Raw genomic sequence first — 18160 nt, forward strand, 5'->3', positions numbered from 1 at the left:
TATTTTTGTAGGGTTTTTTGCAGGTTGCAGACAGCGTCTTTCCTATCCTTTCCTCTCTAGTTAGTTTGGGCCCCATCGTTTGCTCAGCCTATTTTCCTGCCTGTGTTTGTGCCTTCATCTTGTTTCACTGTCAATACATGTGTGGGGGCTATCTATTCCTTTGGGGTCTGCTCTTGGGCCGTTAGTTTTCCCCTTTTCATGCTTCAGGCTTATTTAGTCCTCCGGCTGTGACGAAGCGTCTAGGAACATCGTAGGTACGCTCCACGGCTGCTGCTAGTTGTGTGTAGGATCAGGGATCTGCAATCTGCATAGTTACCAACCTCTCTGGTTTTCTGTGACTTAGCTTGTTTTGCTTTTTTCTCCTCGGTGACCTATTCATAACAGAATCACCAGCCATACCGCAGATTCCAGGGTACTCAAAAGCAGGAAAAAGTTGTTAAAAAAAATAGAAAGTGTCAGAATTTTTTTTTTAAATATTTTTTCCTCTTTTTTCTCTGGGGCTGTAGGAGGACTTTTTTTTTCTTTTTCCTAACGGAGATTTAGCAATTGTCTGATCGTGTGGAGCAGCTAGCTGCTGAAGTGCAGGGAATTTTAACCTACCTCGTTCAGTCACATGCTGCTGAACCTAAGATCCCTACTCCTGATGTGTTTTCTGGGGATTGGTCTAAATTTCTGAAATTAAGAGTAATTGTAAATTATTTCTGGCCTTGAAGCCTAACTCATCGGGGAGCTCTGTGCAGCAGGTTAAAATTGTCATCTCCTTGCTGCGCGGCAATCCCCAGGATTGGGCTTTTTCTCTGACACCTGAAAATCCTATTCTGACTAATGTGGAAGCATTTTTTCAAGCCTTGGGGTTGTTGTATGATGAACCTAATGCTGTTGATCAAACTGAGAGAACCCTGTTGGCATTAAACCAGGGTCAGGATTCTGCAGAGTTATACTGTCAAAAATTCCAAAAGTGGGCGGTCCTTACTGCATAGAATTGGCAGCTCTCTTTGGGAAGGGTTTATCAGAGACCATAAAAGATGTTATGGTGGGATTTCCTGTTCCCTCTGGTCTGGATGATTCTATGTCATTAGCCATTCAAGTTGATCGGCGTTTACGTGAACATAAAATTACACGGGAGGCGCTGCCACCTTTTGAACAAACGTCTGAACCTATGCAATGTGATGGGATTTTGTCTAGGGCGAAACGTCAGGAGTTTAGAAGGCGTAATAACCTGTGTTTTTTCTGTGGAGACGCCTCTCATATTATTTCTGTCTGCCCAAAACGAGAGAAACGTTTTGCACACACATTTGCTGTGGGCAGTATACAACCTAAGTTTCTTTAGGCAATTACTCTAATCTGCTCCTTATCCACGTTTTCCACGAAGGCTTATGTGGATATGTGGATTTAGGAGCAGCATTGAATCTGATGGATTTGGACTTTGCTAAACGTTGTGGTTTTTCCATAACGCCTCTGTGGATGCCTATTCCTTTGAGGGGTATTGATGCTACTCCTTTGGCAGAGAATAACTCCTTTGGCGGAGAATAACCCTCAGTTTTGGAAATCCGAGTTGTCCCAGACCACCAAGAAAATTGTACATTTTTGGTGCTGCATAATTTGCATGATACTATTGTTCTGGGTTTTCCTTGGTTGCAAACTCATAATCCAGTTTTGGATTGGAAATCTGGGTCTGTGGTGAGTTGGGGTTGTCAGTGTGTTCTTAGGGACACTCCTGTTTTCTCCACCTCTCCTCAGTATCATGATATTCCTGATTATCTAGTCGATTTTTCTGATGTATTTAGTGAGAGCAAGTCTGCGTCTTTGCCACCTCGTAGGAGTTATGACTGTGCAATTGAGTTGATGCCTGGGTGTAAATTTCCCCAGGGTCGGCTTTTCAACTTATCAGTACCCGAACATGATGCTATGCGATCCTATATTAAGGAGTCATTTGAGAAGGGTCATATTAGACCATCGTCCTCACCTTTAGGTGCTGTGTTTTTTTGTGGCCAAGAAAGATGGTTCATTAAGACCGTGTATTGATTATCGTTCCCTTAACAAGATGACGGTTAAATATCAGTACCCGTTACCTCTGATGTCTAATTTATTCTCCAAAGTTAAGAGTGCCTGCTGGTTTACTAAGCTTGACCTCAGGGGGCGTATAATCTTATTCGCATCAAGCACGGGGATGAATGGAAGACGGCATTTATTACTCCAGAGGGACATTTTGAGTACCTGATGATGCCTTTTGGGCTCACTAATGTCCCTTCTGTCTTCCAGTCCTTTATGAATATTTTCCGTGACTTTGTGGATAAGTTTTTAATCATCTATCTGGATGATATTTTGATCTTTTCTAGTGATTGGGATTATCATGCGGAACACGTCCGGACTGTGTTCCGGATTTTGAGGGAGAATTCCCTGTTTGTTAAGGGATCGAAATGCCTCTTTGGTGTACAGAGGATTTCATTTTTGGGATTTATCTTATCTCCATTTACTATTGAAATGGACCCGGCCAAGGTACAGGCCATTTATGATTGGGTTCAGCCTATTTCTTTGAAGGCCCTCCAGAAGTTTTTGGGCTTTGCTGATTTCTATCGTAAATTTATAGGTAATTCTGGTATTGTCAACCAACTGAGTGATCTGACCAAGAAGGGCTCTGATGTGCTGAATTGGTCTCCTGAGGCTATCTCAGCATTTCAGGAGCTTAAGCAGAGATTTACTTCAGCTCCAGTTTCACAGCAACCTGATGTCTCACTTCCATTTCAGGTGGAGGTAGATGCTTCTGAGATTGGTGCAGGAGCTGTTTTGTCCCAAAAAGACCCTGTGACTTCTTAGATGAATCCCTGTGCCTTCTTTTCTCGAAAGTTCTCCCCATCTGAACGCAACTATGATGTGGGGAATCGGGAATTGTTGTCCATGAAGTGTGCATTTGAGGAGTGGTTGGAGGGAGCTAGACATCAAGTTGTGGTCCTCACTGATCACAAGAATTTGATTTATCTGGAGTCGGCCAAACGCTTGAATCCTAGACAGGCTAGACGGTCCTTGTTTTTCACGGGTTTTAATTTTGTGGTCTCTTTTCTTCCGGGCACTAAGAATGTTAAGACAGATGCCCTTTCCAGGAGTTTCTTTGCCGATTCTCTTAGTGTGACCGAGCCTACTACCATCCTTGGTGAGGGGGTAGTTCTTTCTGCCATGTCGCCCGATTTGAAACGCACCCTGGAGGAATTTCAGGAGGATAAAACTGAGCGTTGCCCTATGGGAAAATTGTATATTCCTGACCAGTGGAGAAAGAGAGTGATGTCTGAAATTCGTTGCTCCGCATTGGCTGGTCATCCAGGTATATTTGGTACCAGAGATTTGGTGAGTCGGTCCTTTTAGTGGTCTGCATTATCTCGTGATGTCAGGAATTTTGTACAGTCCTGTGGGACTTGTTCTCGGTCTAAACCCTGTTCTCGTTCTAGTGGGTTGCTGATGCCCTTGCCAGTGCCCAAGAGGCCATGGACCCATATCTCAATGGATTTTATTTCTGATCTTCCTGTCTCTCAGAGAATGACTGTTATCTGGGTGATTTGTGATAGATTTTCGAAGATGGTCCGTCTTGTACCACTCCTAAAGTTGCGATCTTCCGCTGAGTTGGTGCCCTTGTTTTTACAACAGGTGGTTCAGTTACATGGGATTCCTGAGAACATTGTGTCCGACAGAGGAGTCCAGTTTGTTTCCAGATTCTGGAAAGCCTTTTGCTCCAATCTGGGAATTCAGTTATCCTTCTCCTCCGCGTTTCATCCCCAGACCAATGGACAGACTGAGAGAACAAACCAGACCTTGGAGTCTTATTTGAGATGTTTTATATCTGCTGATCAGGATGATTGGGTCTCATTTTTGCACTTGGCCGAATTCGCACTGAACAATAGAGCTAGTTCTGCCACTTTGATGTCATCCTTTTTCTGTAATTTTGGGTTTCATCCTCGATTCTCTTCAGGGCAAGTGGAATCTTCGTCCTGCCCAGGTGTGGACAATGTGGCTGAGAGAATGCAGCAGATATGGGACCAAGTGGTGGATAAGTTGTCACTCTCTCAGGAAAAGGCCCAGCGATTTTCCAACCGACATAGGACCATTGGTCCCCGGTTTAAAGTGGGTGATATGGTTTGGTTGTCGTCTAAGAATATTTCTATGAAGGTTGCATCTCCTAAATTTAAGCCAAGATTTATTGGTCCTTATAAGATTTTGGAAATTCTTAATCCTGTTTCGTTTCGATTGGCTCTTCCAGTTACGTTCAAGATCCATAACGTATTTCACAAATCTCTGTTGAAGAGGTTTATTGAGCCTGTGGTTCATATGGCAGCTCCTCCTGACCCTGTGTTGGTTGAAGGCAATGTGGAATATGAGGTAGAGAAAATATTGGATTCTCGTTTGGTTAGACGGAGACTCCAGTATTTGGTCAAATGGAAGGGTTATAGTCAGGAGGATAATTCTTGGGTCTCTGCCTCCGATATTCATGCCAATAGATTGGTTCGTGCTTTTCACTGGGCCCATCCTGATCGGCCTGGTGGTGTGGATGATGGTTCGGTGACCCCTCCACAAGGGGGGGTACTGTTGTGAGTTCATTCTCTGGTTCACCAGTTGTGAGTTTTCCTTCCAGACTCCCTACGGTGGTAACAGGAGGTAGTGAGGCTGATTTGATCGGTGGAGATCTGCCACCTGAGAATGAGGATGACGATTGGACCTCAGGAGTCTCAGATTGGATTTAAGACAGCCGACGCCCTATTCAGTTGCTGGTGATTCCTTCTGCCTTGTCAGCTCTTGGTTTTCAGCTCTGTTCCAGTCATTTAAAAGCTAAGTTTTTCTGCTACTGTTCACACTTGATTTTGTTGGTCTATTCAGTTTTCTGGTGTGGTCAGCCAGCCCCGGCTGAGGGTTGTGCTGAATTTCCAATCTTATTTATCAGTATTTTGCCAATTTGCTTTTTGTCCCTTACTAGTTTGCTCTCTTTTTGCTCTGTCTCAGAATATTTCAGAGTGCTGATATAGTGGGAGAAGTCTAGTGACTTCAGGGAAAATTTTGATATCAGAAAATTTGGACATTATTTTTGTAGGGTTTTTGCAGGTTGAAGACAGTGTCTTTCCTTTCCTTTCCTCACTAGTTTGTTTGGGCCCATCATTTGCTCAGCCTATTTTCCTGCCTGTGTTTGTGCTTCATCTTGTTTCACCGTCAATACATGTGTGGGGGATATCTATTCCTTTGGGGTCTGCTCTGGGGCAGTTAGTTTTCCCCTTTTCATGCTTCAGGCTTATTTAGTCCTCCGGCTGTGACGAAGCATCTAGGAACATCGTAGGTACGCTCCACAGCTGCTGCTAGTTGTGTGGTAGGATCAGGGATCTGCAATCTGCATAGTTACCAACCTCTCTGGTTTTCTGTGACTTAGCTTGTTTTGCTTTTTCCTCCTCAGTGACCCATTCATAACATATAGGTATGGCAGAATATGGCGGCACATAAAGACTGAATCCCAAAAAAGATCTTAATGAAACTGGGAAGATAACCTTGTTGTACTAATATGAACTTATTCCAATAAAAAAGCCGGAGCTTAAAACCGTTATTCCGTTTCCAACCGTGATAACACACTAGGCATAGGTATGGCAGAATATGGCGGCACATAAAGGCTGAATCTCTAAAAAGATCTTAATGAAACTGGGAAGATAACCTTGTTGTACTAATATGATCTTATTTCAATAAAAAAACGGAGATTAAAACCCTTATTCTGCTTCCAACCATTATAACACACAAGGCATAGGTATGGAAGAATATGGCGCATAAAGACTTAATCACTATAAAGATCTTAATAAAGCTGGGAAGATAACCTTGCTGTAATAATATGAACTTATTCCAATAAAAAAACCGGTGCTTAAAACGGTTATTCTGTTTCCAACCATGATAACACTCTAGGCATAGGTATGGCAGAATATGGTGGCACATAAAGACTGAATCCCTAAAAAGATCTTAATGAAACTGGGAAGATAACCTTGTTGTACTAATATGAACTTATTCCAATAAAAAATCCAGAGCTTAAAACCTTTATTCTGTTTCCAACCATAATAACACACTAGGCATAGGTATGGCAGAATATGGCGGCATATAAAGACTGAATCCCTAGAAAGATCTTAATGAAACTGGGAAGATAACCTTGTTGAACTAATATGAACTTATTCCAATAAAAAAACGGAGCTTAAAACCGTTATTCTGTTTCCAACCATGATAACACACTAGGCATAGGTATGGCAGATTATGGCAGCACATAAAGACTGAATCACTATAAAGATCTTAATGAAACTGGGAAGATAACCTTGTTGTGCTAATATGAACTTATTCTAATAAAAGAAACGGAGCTTAAAACCCTTATTCTATTTACAACCATGATAACACACTAGGCATAGGTATGGAAGAATATGGCGCATAAAGACTGAATCCCTAAAAATATCTTAATGAAACTGGGAAGATAACCTTGTTGAACTAATATGAACTTATTCCAATAAAAAAAATGGAGCTTAAAACCGTTATTCTGTTTCCAACCATGATGAAACCCTAGGCATAGGTATGGCAGAATATGGCGGCACATAAAGACTGAATCCTTAAAAAGATCTTAATGAAACTGGGAAGATAACCTTGTTATACTAATATGAATTTATTCCAATAAAAATAACGGAGACTAAAACCGTTATTTAGCTTCCAACCATGATAACACACTAGGCATAGGTATGGCAGAATATGGCGCATAAAGAATGAATCACTAAAAAGATCTTAATGAAACTGGGAAGATAATCTTGTTGTACTAATATGAACTTATTCCCATAAAAAAACCGGCGCTTAAAACCCTTATTCTGTTTCCAACCATGATAACACACTAGGCATAGGTATGGCAGAATATGGCGGCACATAAACACTGAATCGCTAAAAAGATCTTATTGAAACTGGGAAGATAACCTTGTTGTACTAATATGAACTAATTCCAATAAAAAAAAAGGAGCTTGAAACCGTTATTCTGTATCCAACCTTGATAACACACTAGGGATAGGTATGGCAGAATATGGCGGCACATAAAGACTGAATCCCTAAAAAGATCTTCATGAAGCTGGGAAGATAACCTTGTTATACTAATATGAACTTATTCCCATAAAGAAACCAGAGCTTAAAACCGTTATTCTGTTTCCAACCATGATAACACACTAGGCATAGGTATGGCATAATATGGCGGCACAAAGACTGAATCCCTAAAAATATCTTAATGAAACAGGGAAGATAACCTTCTTGTACTAACATGAACTTATTCCAATAAAAAAGCCAGAACTTAAAACCGTTATTCTGTTTCCAACCATGATAACACACTAGGCATAGGTATGGCATAATATGGCGGCACATAAAGACTGAATCCCTAAAAAGATCTTAATGAAACTGGGAAGATAACCTTGTTGTACTAATATGAAATTATTCCATTAAAAATAACGGAGCCTAAAACCGTTATTCTGTTTCCAACCATGATAACACACTAGGCATAGGAATGGCAGATTATGGCGGCACATAAAGACTGAATCCCTAAAAAGATCTTAATAAAACTGGGAAGATAACCTTGTTGTACTAATATGAACTTATTCCAATAAAAAGCTGGAGCTTAAAACCGTTATTCTGTTTCCAACCATGATAACACACTAGGCATAGGTATGGCAGATTATGGCGGCACATAAAGACTGAATCCCTAAAAAGATCTTAAGGAAACTGGGAAGATAACCTTGTTGTACTAATATGAACTTATTCCCATAAAAAAACCAGCACTTAAAACCCTTATTCTTTTTCCAACCATGATAACACACTAGGCATAGGTATGGCAGAATATGGCGGCACATAAACACTGAATCCCTAAAAAGATCTTATTGAAACTGGGAAGATAACCTTGTTGTACTAATATTAACTAATTCCAATAAAAAAAAAACGGAGCTTGAAACCGTTATTCTGTTTCCAACCTTGATAACACACTCGGGATAGGTATGGCAGAATATGGCGGCACATAAAGACTGAATCCCTAAAAAGATCTTAATGAAACTGGGAAGATAACCTTGTTGTACTAATATGAGCTTATTCCAATAAAAAAGCTGGAGCTTAAAACCGTTATTCTGTTTCCAACCATGATAACACACTAGGCATAGGTATGGAAGAATATGGCGCATAAAGACTGAATCCCTAAAAATATCTTAATGAAACTGGGAGGATTACCTTGTTGTACTAATATGAACTTATTCCAATAAAATCTGGAGCTTAAAACCGTTATTCTGTTTCCAACCATGATAACACACTAGGCATAGGTATGGCAGATTATGGCGGCACATAAAGACTAAATCCCTAAAAAGATCTTAATGAAACTGGGAAGATAATCTTGCTGTACTAATATGAATTTATTCCAATAAAAATAACGGAGCCTAAAACCGTTATTTTGCTTCCAACCATGATAACACACTAGGCATAGGTATGGCAGAATATGGCGCATAGAGAATGAATCACTAAAAAGATCTTAAAGAAACTGGGAAGATAACCTTGATTTACTAATATGAACTTATTCCCATAAAAAAACCGGCGCTTAAAACCCTTATTCTGTTTCCAACCATGATAACACACTAGGCATAGGTATGGCAAAATATGGCGGCACATAAACACTGAATCCCTAAAAAGATCTTATTGAAACTGGGAAGATAACCTTGTAGTACTAATATGAGCTAATTCCAATAAAAAAAAACGGAGCTTGAAACCGTTATTCTGTTTCCAACCTTGAGAACACACTAGGGATAGGTATGGCAGAATATGGCGGCACATAAAGACTGAATCCCTAAAAAGATCTTAATGAAACTGGGAAGATAACCTTGTTGTACTAATATGAATTTATTCCAATAAAAATAACGGAGCCTAAAACCGTTATTTTGCTTCCAACCATGATAACACACTAGGCATAGGTATGGCAGAATATGGCGACACATAAAGACTGAATCCCTAAAAAGATCTTAATGAAACTGGGAAGACAACCTTGTTGTACTAATATGAACTTATTCCAATAAAAAAAAATGGAGCTTAAAACCGTTATTCTGTTTCCAACCATGATAACACACTAGGCATAATATGGCAGAATATGGCGACACATAAAGACTGAATCCCTAAAAAGATCTTAATGAAACTGAGAAGATAACCTTGTTGTACTAATATGAATTTATTAAAAAAAAAAAAACGGAGCTTAAAACCCTTTTTCTGTTTCCAACCATGATAACACACTAGGCATAGGTATGGCAGAATATGGCGGCACATAAACACTGAATCCCTAAAAAGATCTTATTGAAATTGGGAAGATAACCTTGTTGTAATAATATGAACTAATTCCAATAAAAAAAACGGAGCTTGAAACCGTTATTCTGTTTCCAACCTTGAGAACACACTAGGGATAGGTATGGCAGAATATGGCGGCACATAAAGACTGAATCCCTAAAAAGATCTTCATGAGGCTGGGAAGATAACCTTGTTGTACTAATATGAACTTATTCCAATAAAGAAACCAGAGCTTAAAACCGTTATTCTGTTTCCAACCATGATAACACACTAGGCATAGGTATGGCATAATATGGCGGCACATAAAGACTGAATCCCTAAAAATATCTTAATGAAACAGGGAAGATAACCTTCTTGTACTAACATGAACTTATTCTAATAAAAAAGCCGGAGCTTAAAACCGTTATTCTGTTTCCAACCATGATAACACAATAGGCATAATATGGCAGAATATGGCGACACATAAAGACTGAATCCCTAAAAATATCTTAATGAAACTGGGAAGATAACCTTGTTGTACTAATTTGAACTTATTCCAATAAAAAAGTTGGAGCTTAAAACCGTTATTCTGTTTCCAACCATGATAACACACTAGGCATAGGTATGGCAGATTATGGCGGCACATAAAGACTGAATCCCTAAAAAGATCTTAATGAAACTAGGAAGATAACCTTGTTGTACTAATATGAACTTATTCCAATAAAAAAACGGAGCTTAAAACCGTTATTCTGTTTCCAACCATGATAACACACTAGGCATAGGTATGGAAGAATATGGCGCATAAAGACTGAATCCCTAAAAATATGTTATTGAAACTGGGAAGATAACCTTGTTGTACTAATATGAACGTATTCCAATAAAAAAACTGGAGCTTAAAACCGTTATTCTGTTTCCAACCATGATAACACACTAGGCATAGGTATGGCAGATTATGGCGGCACATAAAGACTAAATCCCTAAAAAGATCTTAATGAAACTGGGAAGATAACCTTGTTGTGCTAATATGAACTTATTCTAATAAAAGAAACGGAGCTTAAAACCCTTATTCTATTTCCAACCATGATAACACACTAGGCATAGGTATGGAAGAGTATGGCGCATAAAGACTGAATCTCTAAAAATATCTTAATGAAACTGGGAAGATAACCTTGTTTTACTAATATGAACTAATTCCAATAAAAAAAACGGAGCTTGAAACCGTTATTCTGTTTCCAACCTTGATAACACACTAGGGATAGGTATGGCAGAATATGGCGGCACATAAAGACTGAATCCCTAAAAAGATCTTCATGAAGCTGGGAAGATAACCTTGTTGTACTAATATGAACTTATTCCAATAAAGAAACCAGAGCTTAAAACCGTTATTCTGTTTCCAACCATGATAACACACTAGGCATAGGTATGGCATAATATGGCGGTACATAAAGACTGAATCCCTAAAAATATCTTAATGAAACAGGGAAGATAACCTTCTTGTACTAACATGAACTTATTCCAATAAAAAAGCCAGAACTTAAAACCGTTATTCTGTTTCCAACCATGATAACACACTAGGCATAATATGGCAGAATATGGCGACACATAAAGACTGAATCCCTAAAAAGATCTTAATGAAACTGGGAAGATAACCTTGTTGTACTAATATGAACTTATTCCAATAAAAAAGCTGGAGCTTAAAACCGTTATTCTGTTACCAACCATGATAACACACTAGGCATATGTATGGCAGATTATGGCGGCACATAAATAATGAATCCCAAAAAAGATCTTAATGAAACTGGGAAGATAACCTTGGTGTACTAATATGAACTTATTCCAATAAAAAAACGGAGCTTAAAACCCTTACTCTATTTCCAACCATGATAACACACTAGGCATAGGTATGGCAGATTATGGCGGCACATAAAGACTGAATCCCTAAAAATATCTTAATGAAACTGGGAGGATAACCTTGTTGTGCTAATATGAACTTATTCCAATAAAAAAACTGGAGCTTAAAACCGTTATTCTGTTTCCAACCATGATAACACACTAGGCATAGGCATGGCAGAATATTGCGACACATAAAGATTGAATCCCTAAAAAGATCTTAATGAAATTGGGAAGATAACCTTGTTGTACTAATATGAATTCATTCCAATAAAAAGAACGGAGCTTAATACCGTTATTTTGTTTCCAACCTTGATAACACACTAGGCATATGTATGGCAGAATATGGTGGCACATAAAGACTGAATCCCTAAAAAGATCTTCATGAAGCTGGGAAGATAACCTTGTTGTACTAATATGAACTTATTCCAATAAAGAAACCAGAGCTTAAAACCGTTATTCTGTTTCCAACCATGATAACACACTAGGCATAATATGGCAGACTATGGCGGCACATAAAGACTGAATCCCTAAAAATATCTTAATGAAACAGGGAAGATAACCTTCTTGTACTAACATGAACTTATTCCAATAAAAAAACTGGAGCTTAAAACCGTTATTCTGTTTCCAACCATGATAACACACTAGGCATAGGTATGGCAGATTATGGCGGCACATAAAGACTGAATCCGTAAAAAGATCTTAATGAAACTGGGAAGATAACCTTGCTGTACTAATATGAACTTATTCCAATAAAAAAATGGAGCTTAAAACCCTTACTCTGTTTCCAACCATGATAACACACTAGTCATAGGTATGGAAGAATATGGCGCATAAAGACTGAATCTCTAAATATATCTTAATGAAACTGGGAAGATAACCTTGTTGAACTAATATGAACTTATTCCAATAAAAAAACTGGAGCTTAATACCGTTATTCTGTTTCCAACCATGATGAAACACTAGGCATAGGTATGGCAGAATATGGCGGCACATAAAGACTGAATCCTTAAAAAGATCTTAATGAAACTGGGAAGATGACCTTGTTTTACTAATATGAATTTATTCCAATAAAAATAACGGAGCCTAAAACCGTTATTTTGCTTCCAACCATGATAACACACTAGGCATAGGTATGGCAGAATATGGCGCATAAAGAATGAATCACTAAAAAGATCTTAATGAAACTGGGAAGATAATCTTGTTGTACTAATATGAACTTATTCCCATAAAAAAAACGGTGCTTAAAACCCTTATTCTGTTTCCAACCATGATAACACACTAGGCATAGGTATGGCAAAATATGGCGGCACATAAACACTGAATCCCTAAAAAGATCTTATTGAAACTGGGAAGATAACCTTGTTGTACTAATATGAACTAATTCCAATAAAAAAAACGGAGCTTGAAACCGTTATTCTGTTTCCAACCTTGATAACACACTACGGATAGGTATGGCAGAATATGGCGACACATAAAGACTGAATCCCTAAAAAGATATTAATGAAACTGGGAAGATAACCTTGTTGTACTAATATGAACTTATTCCAATAAAAAAGCTGGAGCTTAAAACCGTTATTCTGTTTCCAACCATGATAACACACTAGGCATAATATGGCAGAATATGGCGGCACATAAAGACTGAATCACTAAAAATATCTTAATGAAACAGTGAAGATAACCTTCTTGTAATAACATGAACTTATTCTGATAAAAATGCCGGACCTTAAAACCGTTATTCTGTTTCCAACCATGATAACACACTAGGCATAGGTATGGCAGATTATGGCGGCACATAAAGATTGAATCCCTAAAAAGATCTTAATGAAACTGGGAAGATAACCTTGTTGTACTAATATGAATTTATTCCAATAAAAAGAACGGAGCTTAATACCGTTTTTTTGTTTCCAACCTTGATAACACACTAGGCATAGGTATGGCAGAATATGGCGACACATAAAGATTGAATCCCTAAAAAGATCTTAATGAAACTGGGAAGACAACCTTGTTGTTCAAATATGAACTTATTCCAATAAAAAAAAATGGAGCTTAAAACCGTTATTCTGCTTCCAACCATGATAACACACTAGGCATAGGTATGGAAGAATATGGCGGCACATAAACACTGAATCCCTAAAAAGATCTTAATGAAACTGGGAAGATAACCTTGTTGTACTAATATTAACTTATTCCCATAAAAAAAACCGGCACTTAAAACCCTTATTCTGTTTCCAACCATGATAACACACTAGGCATAGGTATGGCAGAATATGGCGGCACATAAAGACTGAATCCCTAAAAAGATCTTATTGAAACTGGGAAGATAACCTTGTTGTACTAATATGAACTAATTCCTATAAAAAAAACGGAGCTTGAAACCGTTATTCTGTTTCCAACCTTGATAACACACTAGGGATAGGTATGGCAGAATATGGCAGCACATAAAAACTGAATCCCTAAAAAGATCTTCATTAAGCTGGGAATATAACCTTGTTGTACTAATATGAACTTATTCCAATAAAGTAACCAGAGCTTAAAACCGTTATTCTGTTTCCAACCATGATAACACACTAGGCATAGGTATGGCTTAATATGGCGGCACATAAAGACTGAATCCCTAAAAATATCTTAATGAAACAGGGAAGATAACCTTCTTGTACTAACATGAACTTATTCCAATAAAAATGCCGGAGCTTAAAACCGTTATTCTGTTTCCAACCATGATAACACACTAGGCATAGGTATGGCAGATTATGGCGGCACATAAAGACTGAATCCCTAAAAAGATCTTAATGAAACTGGGAAGATAACCTTGTTGTACTAATATGAACTTATTCCAATAAAAAAGCTGGAGCTTAAAACCGTTATTCTGTTTCCAACCATGATAACACACTAGGCATAGGTATGGAAGAATATGACACATAAAGACTGAATCCCTAAAAAGATCTTAATGAAACTGGGAAGATAACGTTGTTGTACTAATATGAATTTATTCCAATAAAAAGAACGAAGCTTAATACCGTTTTTTTGTTTCCAACCATGATAACACACTAGGCATAGGTATGGCAGAATATGGCGACACATAAAGATTGAATCCCTAAAAAGATCTTAATGAAACTGGGAAGACAACCTTGTTGTACAAATATGAACTTATTCCAATAAAAAAAAATGGAGCTTAAAACCGTTATTCTGTTTCCAACTATGATAACACACTAGGCATAATATGGCAGAATATGGCGACACATAAAGACTGAATCCCTAAAAAGATCTTAATGAAACTGGGAAGATAACCTTGTTGTACTAATATGAATTTTTTCCAAAAAAAAAAAAACTGAGCTTAAAACCGTTATTCTGCTTCCAACCATGATAACACACTAGGCATAGGTATGGCAGAATATGGCGGCACATAAAGACTGAATCCCTAAAAAGATCGTTTTGAAACTGGGAAGATAACCTTGTTGTACTAATATGAACTAATTCCTATAAAAAAAACGGAGCTTGAAACCGTTATTCTGTTTCCAACCTTGATAACACACTAGGGATAGGTACGGCAGAATATGGCGGCACATAAAAACTGAATCCCTAAAAAGATCTTCATGAAGCTGGGAATATAACCTTGTTGTACTAATATGAACTTATTCCAATAAAGTAACCAGAGCTTAAAACCGTTATTCTGTTTCCAACCATGATAACACACTAGGCATAGGTATGGAAGAATATGGCGGCACATAAACACTGAATCCCTAAAAAGATCTTAATGAAACTGGGAAGATAACCTTATTGTACTAATATGAACTTATTCCCATAAAAAAAACGGCACTTAAAACCCTTATTCTGTTTCCAACCATGATAACACACTAGGCATAGGTATGGCAGAATATGGTGGCACATAAAGACTGAATCCCTAAAAAGATCGTATTGAAACTGGGAAGATAACCTTGTTGCACTAATATGAACTAATTCCTATAAAAAAAACGGAGCTTGAAACCGTTATTCTGTTTCCAACCTTGATAACACACTAGGGATAGGTACGGCAGAATATGGCGGCACATAAAAACTGAATCCCTAAAAAGATCTTCATGAAGCTGGGAATATAACCTTGTTGTACTAATATGAACTTATTCCAATAAAGTAACCAGAGCTTAAAACCGTTATTCTGTTTCCAACCATGATAACACACTAGGCATAGGTATGGCTTAATATGGCGGCACATAAAGACTGAATCCCTAAAAATATCTTAATGAAAAAGGGAAGATAACCTTCTTGTACTAATATGAACTTATTCCAATAAAAATGCCGGAGCTTAAAACCGTTATTCTGTTTCCAACCATGATAACACACTAGGCATAGGTATGGCAGATTATGGCGGCACATAAAGTCTGAATCCCTAAAAAGACCTTAATGAAACTGGGAAGATAACCTTGTTGTACTAATATGAACTTATTCCAATAAAAAAACGGAGCTTAAAACCCTTATTCTATTTCCAACCATGATAACACACTAGGCATAGGTATGGAAGAATATGGCGCCACATAAAGACTGAATCCCTAAAAATATCTTAATGAAACTGGGAGGATAACCTTGTTGTACTAATATGAACTTATTCCAGTAAAAAAACTGGAGCTTAAAACCGTTATTCTGTTTGCAACCATGATAACACACTAGGCATATGCATGGCAGAATATTGCGGCACATAAAGACTGAATCCCTAAAAAGATCTTAATGAAACTGGGAAGATAACCTTGTTGTACTAATATGAATTTATACCAATAAAAAGAACAGAGCTTAATACCGTTATTTTGTTTCCAACCTTGATAACACACTAGGCATAGGTATGGCAGAATATGGCGACACATAAAGACTGAATCCCTAAAAAGATCTTAATGAAACTGTTAAGATAAACTTGTTGTACTAATATGAATTCATTCCAATTAAAAAAACAGAGCTTAAAACCGTTATTCTGCTTCCAACCATGATAACACACTAGGGATAGGTATGGCAGAATATGGCGGCACATTAAAACTGAATCCCTAAAATGATCTTAATGAAACTGGGAAAATAACCTCGTTGTTGTTGTACTAATATGAACTTATTGCAATAAAAAAGCCGGAGCTTAAAACCGTTATTCTGTTTCCAACCATGATAACACACTAGGCATAGGTATGGAAGAATATGGTGCATAAAGACTGAATCACTAAAAAGATCTTAATTAAATTGAGACGATAACCTTGTTGTACTAATATGAACTTATTCAAATAAAAAAACCGGCGCTTAAAACCGTTATTCTGTTTCCAACCATGATAACACACTAGGCATAGGTATGGCAGAATATGACGGCACATAAAGACTGAATACCTAAAAAGATCTTAATGAAACTGGTAAGATAACCTTGTTGTACTAATATGAATTTATTTGAATAAAAATAACGGAGCTTAAAACCGTTATTTTGTTTCCAACCATGATAACACACTAGGCATAGGTATGGCAGAATATGGCGGCACATAAAGACTGAATCCCTAAAAAGATCTTAATGAAACTGGGAAGATAACCTTGTTGTACTAATATGAATTTATTCCAATAAAAAAAACGGAGCTTAAAACCGTTATTCTGCTTCCAATCATGATAACACTCTAGGCATAGGTATGGAAGAATATGGCGCATAAAGACTGAATCACTAAAAAGATCTTAATGAAACTGGGAAGATAACCTTGTTGTACTAATATGAACTTATTCCAATAAAAAAACCGGCGCTTAAAACCGTTATTCTTAGAGTTGAGCGAAACAGGTCGGTCAATTTCAAAAGTCCCCGACTTTTGGCAAAGTCGGGTTTCATGAAACCAAACCCCACCCTAGGATGAGGTCGGCCACGAGGTCGGCGACTTACGCGCCAAAGTCGCGTTTCAAAAGTTTGTTTTGCGCTCTTTTTCAGCCAATCAGGATCCACGGACACTGTGGGCAACGTAATGACATAGGCACGGGTCACCACCATCTTTCAGAAGGGCATGCAAGTCATTGGCTTGCTTTGGTGGGCGTCACAGGGGGTATAAAAGGGCGTGCACGCCGACCGCCATCTAACTTCTGCCGATCTTAGCATAGGGAGAGGTTGCTGCTGATTCTGTAGGGAGAGCGTTAGGCAGGGAAGAAGAAAAAAAAAACTGCTTCTGCTGCTAGCGATTGTGCCTGTACAACACACCAGTCACTGTGTGTGCAGTGCAAGGGGAGGCTATATTGTGGTGTATCAGTGGTGTTGGTTGTTGGGCTGCCTTCTAAGGCTTCCTGACAGCTGCATTGCTGTTTACCCACTGCTCTGCAAACTGCTTTTTTAAAAGCAATCCCAATTTTATTTTTTTGTCCTGCTGAGGTACTGAGCTGCAAACTGCTTTTTTAAAAGCAATCCCAATTTTTTTTTTTTTTGTTCTGCTGAGGTACTGAGCGTGCATTTTTTCACACCATACAGCGGTGTACGCTCCTCACACAGTACCGTGTAACGGCTGTTATCACAGCCACCGTGAAGCTATCTGTGTCACTCTGTGAGAATAAGTCGAGGACATGTTCCGTTCTTACAGACCTGCACTCTAGGGAGATTCCTACTCTGCCCAATTCTACATACACCTTGTAGTTTGTGATACACTAGCCAATTTCTGCCTGTGACATAGCGCTGTGATATTCAGTGGGCCTCACACAATCCAAAAGTGTCCAGTGTCCACAAGTGTCTGCAGAAATTCAAAATCTCACTTATCCTCTAGTCACTTTGGTCACAGCTGTGCCATCGAGACTGTGACATAGCGCTCAGATATTCAGTGGGCCTCACACAATCCAAAAGTGTCCAGTGTCCACTAGTGTGAGCAGAAATTCAAAATCTCACTTATCCTCTAGTCACTTTGGTCACAGCTGTGCCATCGAGCCTGTGACATAGCGCTCAGATATTCAGTGGGCCTCACACAATCCAAAAGTG

General features: G+C 38.4%; 1 protein-coding gene across 5 annotated transcripts in view; it reads right to left on the reverse strand.

Annotated features, from left to right (window-relative positions):
* The window catches only part of SPDEF (SAM pointed domain containing ETS transcription factor), an 851726-nt gene that overhangs the window by 440468 nt on the left and 393098 nt on the right, over nt 1-18160 (reverse strand). The window lies entirely within an intron of this gene.

The sequence above is a fragment of the Dendrobates tinctorius genome, unplaced genomic scaffold (genome assembly GCF_039654945.1).
Source record: "Dendrobates tinctorius isolate UK_male_01 unplaced genomic scaffold, ASM3965494v1 ptg000045l, whole genome shotgun sequence".
Classification (NCBI taxonomy): domain Eukaryota; kingdom Metazoa; phylum Chordata; class Amphibia; order Anura; family Dendrobatidae; genus Dendrobates; species Dendrobates tinctorius.